Source organism: Colobus angolensis, unplaced genomic scaffold, assembly GCF_000951035.1.
Source record: "Colobus angolensis palliatus isolate OR3802 unplaced genomic scaffold, Cang.pa_1.0 Scaffold37, whole genome shotgun sequence".
NCBI classification, from domain to species: domain Eukaryota; kingdom Metazoa; phylum Chordata; class Mammalia; order Primates; family Cercopithecidae; genus Colobus; species Colobus angolensis.
The window spans coordinates 3,126,515-3,139,931 of NW_012117043.1; positions in this window are offsets into that span (position 1 = coordinate 3,126,515).

Here is a 13,417-nt window from a genome sequence, read left to right on the forward strand (position 1 = left end):
AGAAAAGCTCAGGGCCCAATGGCTTCACTGCTGAATTTTACCAAACTTTAAAGAAGAACTAATATCAATCCTACTGCAACTATTCCAAAAAAACAGAGGAAGAGAGAATACTTTCAAACTTATTCTATGAGGCCAGTATTACTCTAATACCAAAACCAGACAAAGGCAAATTTTAAAAAAGAGAACTACAGGCCAATATCCCGGATGAACACTGATGCAAAACTCCTCAACAAAATACTGGCAAACCAAATTCAAAAACAGACTAAAAAGATCATTAGCCATGATCAAGGGGAATTCATTCAACAGATGCACAGATAGTTCAACAGACGCAAATCAGTCAGTGTGATACATCATATTAACAGAATGAAGGACAAAAAGCATATGGTCATTTCAATTGAAGCTGAAAAAGCACTTGACAAAATTCAACATCCCTTCGTAATAGAAACCCTCAAAAAATTGGGTATAGAAGGAAGATACTTCAACACAATAAAAGCCATATATGGCTGATCTCTACAACTAGTATCATACTGAATGGGGAAAAACTGAAAGCCTTTTCTCTAAGATCTGAAACAAGACAAGGATACCCAGGTTTACCACTGTTGTTCAACATAGTACTGAAAATCCTAGCCAGAGAAATCAGACAAGAGAAAGAAAAAGGGGAAAGAAAGAAAGAGAGAAAGAGAGAAAGAAAGGAAAGAAGGAAGGAAGGAAGGGAAAGAAGGAAAGGAAGGAAGGAAGGAAAGAAAGAAATAAGGAAGGAAGGAAATCCCTGTTTGCAGATTATATGATCTTATATTTGGAAAAGCATAAAGACTCCACAAAAAAGCTATTAGAACTAATAAATGTAGTACAGTTTCAGGATAAAAATCAATGTAAAAATCTGTGGCATTTGTATATGCCAACAATAAACAATCTAAAAAAGAAATCAGGAAAGTAATACCATTTATAATAGCTACAAATAAAATCAAATACCTAGGAATAAACTTAACCAAAAATGTGAAAAATATTTACAATGAAAACTGTAAAACACTGATGAAAGAAATTGAGGAGGGCACATAAAAAATGGAAAGATATTCCAGGTTCATGGATTGGAAGAATCAGTATTGTTAAAATGTCTGTATTACCCAAAGCAATCTACAGATTCAGTGCAATCTTTATCAAAATACCAATGACATTCTTCACAGAAATAGAAAAAACAATCCTAAAATTTATTTGGAACCACAAAATATCCAGGATAGCCCAAGCTATCTATCCTGAGCAAAATGAACAAACTGGAGGAATCACATTACTTGACTTCAAATTATACTGCAGAACTATAGTAACCAAAACAGCATGGTACTGACATAAAAATGGACACATAGACCAGTGGAACAGAACAGAGAACCCAGAAATAAATCCATACACCTACAGTGAGCTCATATTTGACAAAAGTGCTAAGAATATATACTGGGGAAAGGATAGTTTCTTCAATAAGTGATGCTGGGAAAACTGGATATCCATATGCTTAAGAATGAAACTAGACTTTTATCTCTTGCCATATAGAAAAATCAAATCAAAATGCATCAAAGGCTTTAATCTATGACCTCAAACTATGAAACTACTACAATAAAACATTGGGGAAACTCTGTAGGACATTGGACTGGGCAAAGATTTCCTGAGTAATATTGCACAAGCACAGGCAACCAAAGCAAAAATGGACTAATGGGATCGCACCAAGTTAAAAACTTTCTGCACAGCAAAGAAAACAGTCAGCAAAGTGAAGAGACAACCCGCAGAATGGAGAAAATATTTGCAGACTACCCATCTGACATGGGATTAGAAACCAGAATATATAAGGAGCTCAAACAACTCAATAGGAAAAATATCTAATAATTGAATTAAAAAATAGGCAAAAGACCTGAATAGACATTTCTTAAAAGAAGACATACAAATGGCAAACAGGTATATGAAAAGGGGCTCAACATCATTGATCATCAGAGAAATACAAATCAAAACTACAATGAGTTATCATCTTACCCCAGTTAAAATGACATATCCAAAAGACAGGCAGTAACAAATCCTGGTGAGGATGTAGAGAAAAGGGAACACTCATACACTGTTGGTGGGAATGTAAATTAGTACAACCACTATAAGGAACAGTTTGGAGGTTCCTCAACAAACTAAAAATAGAACTGCCATATGATCCAGCAACCCTACTGCTAAATATATACCCAAAAGAAAGGTAATTAATATACCAAAGAGACATCTGCAGTCCCATGTTTATTGCAGCACTATTCACTGAAGCCAAGATTTGGAAGCAACCTAAGTGTCCAACAACAGACTAATGGATCAAGAAAATGTGGTACATATACACAATGGAGTACTATTCAGTCATAAAAAAGAATGAGATCTTGTCATTTGCAACAACATGGATGGAACTGGAGGTCTTTATGTTAGGTGAAAATAAGTCAAACAGAGAAAGACAAACCTCTCATGTTCTATTTATGAGAGCTAACAAAAATTAAACAATTGAAGTCATAGAGATAGAGAGTAGATGATTACCAGAGGCTGGGAAGGGTAGAGGGGGTTGGAGGGGAGGGCAGAGGGGAGTTGGGATGGTCTAATGGGTACAAAAATATAATTAGAATGAATAAAGTGTAGTATTTGATCGTTACAACAGGGTGACTGCAGTCAACAATAATTTATTGTACATTTAAAATGAGTGTAATTAGATTGTTTGTAACACAAAGGATAAATGCTTAAGGTGATGGATACCCCATTTACCCTGATGTGGTTATTATGCAGTGTATGCCTGTAGCAGAATATCTCATGTACCCTGTAAATACATGCATCTAATGGCTGGGTGCGGTGGCTCACAGCTGTAATCCCAGCACTTTGGGAGGCTGAGACGGGTGGATCACCTGAGGTCAGGAGTTCCTGACCAGCCTGGCCAACACGGTGCAACCCCATCTCTACTAAAAATATAAAAATTAGCCAGGAGTAGTGGTGCACAGCTGTAATCCCAGCTACTCAGGAGGCTGAGGCAGGAGAATCGCTTGAACCCAGGAGGCAGAGGTTACAGTGAGCCAAGATCATGTTATTCCACTCCAGCCTGGGCGACAAGAGTGAGACTCCATCTCAAAAAAATTTATCTATGTATCTATCTATCTATCTATCCATCCATCCATCCATCCATCCATCCACACACACACACATACATACATATATATACATCTACTATGTACCCACAGAAAAACATTTTTTAAAGATACAGTTTTGAAAAAAGAATAAAAGCTCTAAATCCACAGATATGGTTTGGATCTGTGTTCCTATCCAAATCTCATGTTCATTTGTGATCCTCGATGTTGGAGGTGGGGCCTGGTGGGAGATGATTGGATCATGGGGGTGGATTTCTCATGAGTGGTTTAGTGCTGTCCTCTTGGTACTGTCCTTAAGTTAGTAAGTGAGTTCTCATGAGATGTGGTTGTTTAAAAGCATGTGGCATCTTCCCCGACCTCTCGCTCTTGTTCATGTGATGTGCGCCAGCTCCCCCTTTACCTTTTACCATGATTGTCAGTTTCCTGAGGCCTTTCTAGAAGCCAAGCAGATGCCAGCATCGTGCTTCCTGTACAGCCTACAGAACTGTGAGCCAATTAGACCTCTTTTCTTTATAAATTACCCAGCCTCAGGTATTTCTTTATAGCAATGCAAGAACAAACTAATACACCCTCCTTTAAAGGAGATAAAATGATGATGTGCTCATATACAACTACTTAGAAAATGCTCAGCCCACCTTAAAGGAGGAACTTAAAAGTCATTAAAGTATTTTAAAGTTTTAAAAAGTCAGCAAGTTTCATATAACTTTATAATTTTCTTAATATATTATTATATATTTACACATTGAGTTTTATTTAGTAAATCAAATTATTGTTAAAGCTATTCATTTATCTGATATACTTTATAACTAACATTCTTGGGACAAATCTATCTGCAATTTAAAAATTTCTAAAAGCTTATTTAATGCCACTGATATTTGAAAAACTGATCACAGAGAAATCAAACAACTAAATTATATCATTTATAAAAGTTGTACAATATTCTACAATAAAGGTTATTATACAATAATCTTTTCTCTTTTTTGATTGCTGTTTTGAATTCACTCCTATAAAGTCAAATAACATGCCAATAACAAGAAGTGATTTATGTTTGGTGACTCCTAAAAGAAGGGTCAGTGGCAGCACAGTCAGCATAAAATACAATCCTACTTTAATGACTTGATTACAATATGCAACATCCAATCTTTAATTCCTATTTTTACTGTTCAAGCTGTTCTTGCTGTCTTCTGATTTCCTGCTTAGAACTATACAACCTTAAAGTTTCAATTCAGGAAGGCAGAGACACATTCATTTACAAAATGACAGTATGCAGAAAAAACTTTTAGGGCACTCTTGCAGTACGCATGCAACCTTCAAATCTCACGTGACAAATTTTCAAAACTAAATGAGTTTTTTCCTTAAAAATTGCATTATACCTTAACTAAAGTAGGTATAGCCAGGCACGGTGGTGCATGTCTGTAGTCCTAGCTAACTTGGGAGGCTGAGGCAAGAGGACCACATGAGCCCAGGAGTTTGAGGCTGCAGTGAGCTATGATCATGCCACTGCACTCCAGCCTGGGCAGCAGAGCAAGACTCCACCTCCAAAAATTAAAAAAAAAAAATTAAAAAATATTATTATATGGCAAAATTTATCATCTTTATTTTCATACAGTTTACAGAAAATTTATTTACAAATAAATTTGTGATGGCTGAAGCCCACCAGTAGCACAAAATACAACTATGTATAAATTAGCTAATAAAAAGTGTATGCACACTCTTGTAAATTTCTTAAGTCAGAATATAACAACCAAAGAAAAATTGCACATACATTTATGTTTATAAAATTTATTTAATGCTCATCTGCTCATCTCAAATTGGTAACATATCATCAGAATTGATTTAATATTAAAAAGCCTTGTTAGAATTTAGAATGTTGATTAAAATATACCGTTGATGTTTGGAATGTACAATGTATATCATTAATGATTGTAAGCATTTGCTATATCAATGATTTCTAATCCTTTAAGTTTCTGTTGATGTTACCTATAGAGTGAGAGACATCCTTCTCTAAATCTGGAAATGCTTTGAGCTTCTTAAAAGGCAAAACAAAAATATAGACCATTTCAAAGAGTGTACATGTAGTAACTGAAATTCATCAGTAAGACATAATGAAAAACAAACAAACAGGTCCACAGGCTTTGTAAGCAATTAGACTTGGATTTGAATCCTAGCTCTCCTACTCAATAACTATTTGACAGTGGGCAAATTACTTGGCATTTCTGTGTCTCAGTTTCTTCACATGTCTTAATTTTGTAATAACTTTGGTAATAATTATTCACTATTGTCAGGAATAAATTCAGTAATGTACAGAGTACGCATATATCCTTTCCAATTGGAATTCAGTGTTACTTACACCATACTTTCTCCCACGATTGCTCTTAAATGTGCATCAAACTTTACAGTTCACGTAACACTTTGATTGTGTGTGTGTGTGTGTGTGTGTGTGTGGATAGATAGATAGATAGATAGATAGATAGATAGATAGATAGATAGATAGATAGATAGTTATTACTTTGAGCCACAGGAAGAGCAGAGAGAACACCTCCAATTACAGATGACAAAATTAAGGTTTATAGAGTATCAGCAGTTTGCCTAAATTCATCCTGTTGTAGCAAAATCATTGTCTTTACTGTTATCAGAAGAATTTAGTTTCTATTAGGGAGGTAACAGAAACATATTTTGCTTAGAAAAACACTTTGATGTGGCCTTGGGGTATAAAAAGTGAGATTCGGAGAACATGGATAGCTGGAGACAGGAAGTAAGAGCTAGGTGAACTGCTCCACATTCGAAATGAGCAGGAATTCGGGCATCAGCATAGTGTAGAATTAAAAATAGAACAGAGTGAGGAAGGAAAAGGATGGTTAGCAATCTTTGGGGTCACCGAAGTACCTTTAAAGAATAGGAGGAGTATTTAGCTAGGTGTAGTGGCTCATACCTGTAATTCCAGCACTTTGAGAGGCCGAGGCGGGAGGATCCCTTGAGCCCAGGAGTTTGAGACCAGCCTATGTAACATGGCAAAATCTCATCTCTACACAAAAATAAAAGATAAGCTGGACAGGGTAGCACATTCCTGTGGTCCCAGCTACTCAGCACACTAAGGTGGGAGAATCGCTTGAGCCTTGGAGGTCAAGGCTATAGTGAACTGAGATCATGCCACTGCACTCCAGCCTGGGTAACAGAGAGAGACCCTGTCTCAAAAAAAAAAAAAAAAAAAAAAGAATAGGAGTAGGTAATATACACTGTGATGTGTAATTCTTCCCATTTAAATCTCCCTCTTTCCAAATGTGCAGTCAACCTTGTAGTTTATGTATTTACAGACATAAATTCAAGTAAGTTTCTATCTTTTTATTCATTCTTTTTCTTCTCCTTCTTCCTTCCTTTTCCTTTTTCTCTTTCTCCTTCTCTTTTTTTTAAAAAAAGAATATTTATTCAATTCCATATCTGGGTTAGCACAGTGTGAGACAGGGACAGCATATGGAGAAAGAAGAAATAATTTGTATGTGAATAAAATCAACAGAAGCATAAGCTTGAACTTCATGGTAAAGAAGAAAACATACCGATCCCACCATCCAGATTCACAGAAATCTTGGGTAAAGGAATTAATCTTTCACATGCTGTTCTTATTTGGATTTTAAGGGAATTACAGAGGTAAAGCTAAGACTAGTACTCAGGTTTTAGAATTCCTAATCCAGTATTCTTTCTAATGCCCAAACGGAGTATTAACTCAGCAGTACAAGTACATACAGACCAGGAGTTAAGATCCACTGAGTTCTAAGAAGATTTAGATGATGTTGTAAAAAATAATCACTACACCAATGATGAAAATAACATGATGGGCTGCTATCCTCTCCGCACCAAAAAAAGGTGAGATCCTGTCCCCACCAAAAAAAGAAAAAAAAAATCAGACTCTCTTAACACCTACCAATTGTCTGCTAAATGTTATATAAGGAGTCTTTGCCTTTTGACAAAATTACACTATTGTTAGGACCAATTCAAATTGTATGAATACACTGTATACATAGTACATACACATTCCCACCTACACCTGATATGTATTTATAATTAGACAAATTATTTTAAAGAGCAGAAAAAAGCAGTAGGACCAGGAATGAGAGGAATGACTAGAAGTGTGACTAACTTAGAGATGTTGAAGAAAAATAGATTGTTCACTTTGACAAACATTTATTGAGCATCTTTCTTTCCCTTTCTTTTCCTTCCTTCCTTTCTTCCTTTTCTCTTTCTTTTCTTTTCTCTTTATTTCTTTTCTTTCCTCTTTCTTTTCCTTTCCTTTCCTTTCCTTTCTTTCCCCTCCCTTCCTCCTCCCTCCCTCCCTCCCTCCCTCCCTTCGTTCCTTCCTGGTTAGAGTTGCTGTTTGTGAGGAACATATCTCAAGGGGAATAGAAGATCTACACCAGTCAGACATCAAAAGCTATTTATGATTCAGTGGTTAAATGTGTACAAGAGACAGGAAGCATTATCAGAAAAGTGAGGGATTCCTGTGGCCACAAGGTTAAGAGAAGGCTTCACAATGGAGATGAGTCCTAAATAGGAAAGGCAAGATAGTCAAAATGATGGAAAGAAGTGTTTTAGGGCCAAGGAACAACTTCTGCAAAAAAATCTAGCATCGAAACAAAACTGACCAACTGATCATCTTTATTAAAGCAGTGTTTTATTTAAGCTATATTGACTAATATTTGCTGTCTTTTATAAATGAATGCTATTTCATTAAATTTATATTGTGCCATCTGTCAATTCATAAGAATTATTTTGGCACTACAGTAACTAAGTCCACTTAGACTATCACTCACCTATACCATAAGCCAGTCTGTTTTATAGTGCTGTATAAAAGTTTAGTTCAGATACTATAAAAATATTTCCATTACAGGGCAAATATTTTCCCTCTTAAATAGATACTATAGAAATAGTTTTTACAATCTATTATAAGCATTTATAAAATGCTTAACAATAACTCATCCCTAAATTAATGTGTAATGTATGAATTTGAGAGGCTCCAGTTCCTGATAAAATATAAAATCATAAATATCCTTCCCTAAAACTCACTGGTCAGGAAATATGAAAGGTAACCATCTTAATACATCTACTCAAAACTTTTCAACCAGATTACAAAGCTAAGTCCACCTGAACCCTTAATGGGTGAGGATTTCATTCTAAGGCTGCAATAACTTCATTTGTGGCCAAGTCTCAGCTCCAAGAGCAGACAGATTACCAAAGACATTCTGGAGATCAGTATGAAGCACATCCTGCTTAAACCAATTATGCTGAAATTGTCAGATTGCAGCTGACAGCCAATTTCATGCATTTCGTTTCCATCAAGTTCACCTAATCATAACAATAATAGTAGAACATGAAAGATGTTATTCCATATCATTCTTTTGGAATATTTAAACGTAGATGGATATTTTACAAATAACACTCTGTGAGTCACATACCGAGAAGTTCAACAAATGTGAGTTTAAGAAAAATATGTTGTAGTAAAAATGTGGATGTAATGTATATATTGCTTAAAAATTATACTTTCACGATGATTTTCTGTTTATGTCATTGATTCATTTTTTAAAAAAACTAACATGCAAGTTTAAATAGTGTATTTAATCTTTATTTCCTCTGCACCATTTTATTAACAAAAGTGGATGATAAAATAAATCAAGGTAGAAGAGCAATTCTTAATTTATAATTTTCTCACTTTTATACTAGTTTTAAGTCACAGCTTCTGAATGGTGCTCTATAATAGACACCCAAAAAACAGCTTAATAAACATGATTGGCAATCATTTCACACTTACTTCAGGCATAAAAGCCTGTTATGAATTAAGAGAAATTCATGAGCTTTTTCTAAGACTGTTCTTTACATTGTGTTTGCATAATAATAAGGGCCAATCTGTTGGAAAACAAGTAAAGGGCAAATTAATAAGGTCATCATTTTGGTCTAATGATGCTTAATGCAGTTTTAGCAATCTGCTCACGACAAAAGGTAGCCACTCAGACATAGCCAATTATGCATTTGTGTGGCAGATGAAATCTTTAATGATGAATCTGATTAACATTCAATAATAAACATACAGGCTGAGAAAATGACCAAGCTACCTCCTGCAAACATCATCAACTAAGGCTTTGTTCAGATTGAGGTCAGACTGGTATTCCAGAAAGGCGCATTAAGATAAAAGTTTATCAAATGTGTTAACATGAATCCCCCTAAAAAACCCACAAAATCCCTATTATACAAAGTCTACCTTTGCAACAGCTGACTTGTCTGATCAGTTATGAAAAAATAGACTAAACTTTTTCATGGGTTGCATGTGTTTAATTTTTTAGAATGGTTTTAAATTAATTTGCTTTGATCTCCAAACACTGGGAATATGATAAAATTGGGCCACAGGAGACTTAGGAGTTCAGTTCCATTGCTTTTCTACCAATGATCCAATGTGAGCAACTCAAAAGGAATCTGTTTCACTCATGTTCCTAAAATGCCTTGGATCCATTGGAGTTCAAGAATTGTTACTTATATAAATAAGCATTTCTTAATAAAGTATGGAAGCAGTTAGACAAGGATATCATATATCATATCATATCATATGTTATTTTATTTTATTTTATTTTATTTTATTTGAGACAGAGTTTTGCTCTGTTGCCCAGGTTGGAGTGCAGAGGCACGATCTCGGCTCACTGCAAACTCCGCCTCCCAGGTTCAAGCGATTCTCCTGCCTCAGCCTCCTTAGTAGCTGGGATTACATATGCCTGGCACCATACCTGGCTACTTTCTGTATTTTTAAGTGGAGATGGGGTTTCACCATGTTGGCCATGCTGGTCTTGAACTCCTGACCTCAAGTGATCACCCTCCTTGGCTTCCCAAAGTGCCGGGATTACAGGCATGAGCCACCACGCCAAACTCACATATTGTATATTTAAGACATTTTATTGGAGTATAGCAAACATACAGAGAAGTACACAAATAGTAACTTAAAAGTTCAATAGATTTTCACTAAGTGAACATACCCATTAATCTGTAGCCAGATTGAAAAAAAACTGAACATCAAGAAATAGCATCCCAGAAGTACAGTCACTAGATCCCTCCCTACCAGCTCACTAAGTTGACTATAAAGACAAAATGTTGATTTTGCTAGTTTTTTTATTTTTTTGTTTGTTTTTTATGGAGTCTTGCTCTGTCGCTCAGGCTGGAGTGCAGTGACGTGATGTTGGCTCGTTGCAACCTCCATCTCCCAGGTTCAAACAATTCTCCTGCCTCAGCTTCCCGCGTAGATGGGATTATAGGCTCGTGCCACCATGCCTGGCTAATTTTTGTATTTTTAGTAGAGACGGGGTTTCACCATGTTGGCCAGACTGGTCTCGAACTCCTGACTTCATGATCCACCTGCCTTGGCCTCCCAAAGTGCTGGGATTACAGGCGTGAGCCACCGCATCCAGCCTTTTGCTAGTTTTTGAACTTGTGCCTACTTTTTTCTTTCAACATGTTTGTGAGATTCTTCAATATTTTTTAGTGTAGTTGGAGTTCATTTTCATTCATGGCTGTGGGGGATGTATCATTTACTTGACAAACATTTATTGAGTATCTCTGTCTAGATAAAATTCGTATTATAGAAATAGTTTTTATAACCTATAATAAGTATTTATAAAATGCTTGACAATAGTTCATCCCTAGTATAACATTAAATGTATGAATTTGAGAGGATCCAGTACCTTGGAGAAATATAAAATCACAAATACCCTTCCCTTCAGGAAATATGAAAGGTAACCATCTATCTACTCAAAACTCAATTACTGCTAGTGGTAGATTTGGGATTATTTATCCTTTCTATGACTGTTTCTATTTTATAGTTACTATGAATTGTGCTGCCACAAACAATTTGTATGTCTTCTGGTGAACATATGTGTGCATTTCTGTTGGGTATATACCCAGGAATATTGCTGGGGCATAGGACATATGTATGTTCAATTTTAGTAGCTACTATGAAACGGTATTTCAAAATGGTTATACCAACCCATATTCCCATTAACAGTGTAATGAGAATTCTGGCTGTTCTACATTCTTGTGAATCTTTAGCATTTTCTGTTTTAATTTTAGCCATTCTAGTGGTTGTATAGTGGTGTGGTACTATGGTTTTAATTTGCACTTTCCTGATGACTACTGAGGTTGAGGGTCTGTTCACACATTTATTGGCCATTTGAACATCTTTCCGTGTGAAGTTCTATTCATGCCTTTGGTCCACATTTTGTATTCCATGCCAAACTGTAATGTCTTCTGAATGTGGTTATATTAACCAGCAAGTAAATAAAATCTGAGCTTTTATTCTATTTTTAGAAATCTGACATAAACTGAAATAGATGGTCCCTGACTTACGGTAGTTTGACTTACAAATTTTCAACTTTATGATGGTGTGAAAGTGATACACATTCAGTAGAAACTGTACTTGGAGTGCCCATACACCATTCTGTTTTTCACTTTCAGTACTGTATTTAATAAATTGCATTAGATAGTCAACACTTTACTCTAAAATAGGCTTTGTGTTAGATGATTTTGCCCAACTACAGGCTAATGTAAGTGTTCTGAGCTTACGGTAAGCTAGGCTAAACTATGGTGTTTTGTAGGGTAGGTGTATTAAATGAATTCTCTATGATATTTTCAACTTATGATGGGTTTATCAGAATGTAACTCCATCATAAGTTGAGGAGCATCTGTATATCTAAATGTTTAAATTTCTGAGCTTTCTTGCAAGCTAGTGAAGAAACTCATGATAATAATTAGGCTAAAGGATGGTATCAAGAATTTATCCTGACTTTCCTATTTAAACTGTACCTCTGAGAAACCAAATAGTAGATAAGGGAAAAACTCTTCTAGGAGTACTCTATATAACTACATAAGGGATGACAGAATTAAAATATCACTATTTTGCAACTCTGATGAATTAATGGCCATAGGCTTTGAGAATCAATGGCTGTTAACATCATGAAAATAGAGATACTCTTTAATGCTTCTTGATGGAAGAACACACCTATGAAGTAGTCTTGCCAAAGTCAAACCTGAATCTAGACGACCCTCTAGATGCAACTATCAATTTATGGAAAATACAGGTCAGAGGAGTATGTTCAACTATACCATAGGACAACAAACAGCCCAGTCCAGATTCTGGAAAACTCTATAGTACAAATACCTTGATTTGCTTTTATCAAATAAATTGAAAAAAAAAAGAAAAAAGAGAATAAAACAGATGATGGAGGGGGAATCTATAGATTAAAAGAGACTTAAAAGACACATCAAGGCCAGGCATGGTGGCTCACACCTGTAATCCCAGCACTTTAGGAGGCCAAGGTGGGCAGATCACCTGAGGTCAGGAGTTCGAGACCAGCCTGGCCAACATGGTGAAACCCTGTCTCTAATAAAAATACAAAAAAATTAGCTGGGTGTTGTGGCAGGCATTTGTAATTACAGCTACTCGGGAGGCTGAGGCAGAAGAATTGCTTGAACCCAGGAGGCAGAGGTTGCAGTGGGCCAGGATTGCACCATTGTACTCCAGCCTGGGCGACAAAAGTGAGATTCCGTCTCAAAAAAAAAAAAGACACACCAGCAAATCTCAACGTACGTACCTTATTAGAATCCTAATTCAAAAATTTTTAAGTATTATTTATGAAAAGACAATTTCTGGTTATGGTGAAGTAGCTTCTATTAGATCATTCCTCCTACCAGTAACGATTATAAATTTTGATTTTTTTAAATAAAACCAGTTTTGAAGTACTAGAGAACGACCAAAAACAGAAACTTCAGGAGACGCAATCCCTGAAAGATGTGAAACACATTTGGAGAGATCTTTCTTTAATTAGTTTTCCCTTCAGTGAATGCCCTAGTTAATGTGTCAGGGAATAAAGCTCAAGCAGAAAGTTGCAGTCTTACCAGAATGAGGAAACACAGGTTGAATCTGAGACTGCTAGAATGACTAGAAATGAAGGGAAGAAATCTTGGGCATGACTGTGCTACAAAGAAGGGAATCCCAAAATGTAAGTATAAATATCCTTCCAATCCTTGGTTGACTCTTGAACTACTGTACATGGGTAAGGCATGTCTCCAGCTGCCCAGTGGAAAGCTGTAGCTGTAAGGTAGAAAGAGCTGAGAAGACTTCAGCAGCTGCTTATTGCTGGGAAAATAGAGTTTGGAGTTCAAGTTCTACTAAGTTAGAGGAACACTAGGGCTTTCCTGTTAAACCCCAGGAAGGCTACTCTACACATAAGGGCTCTGTCCCAGGACTAAGAGCA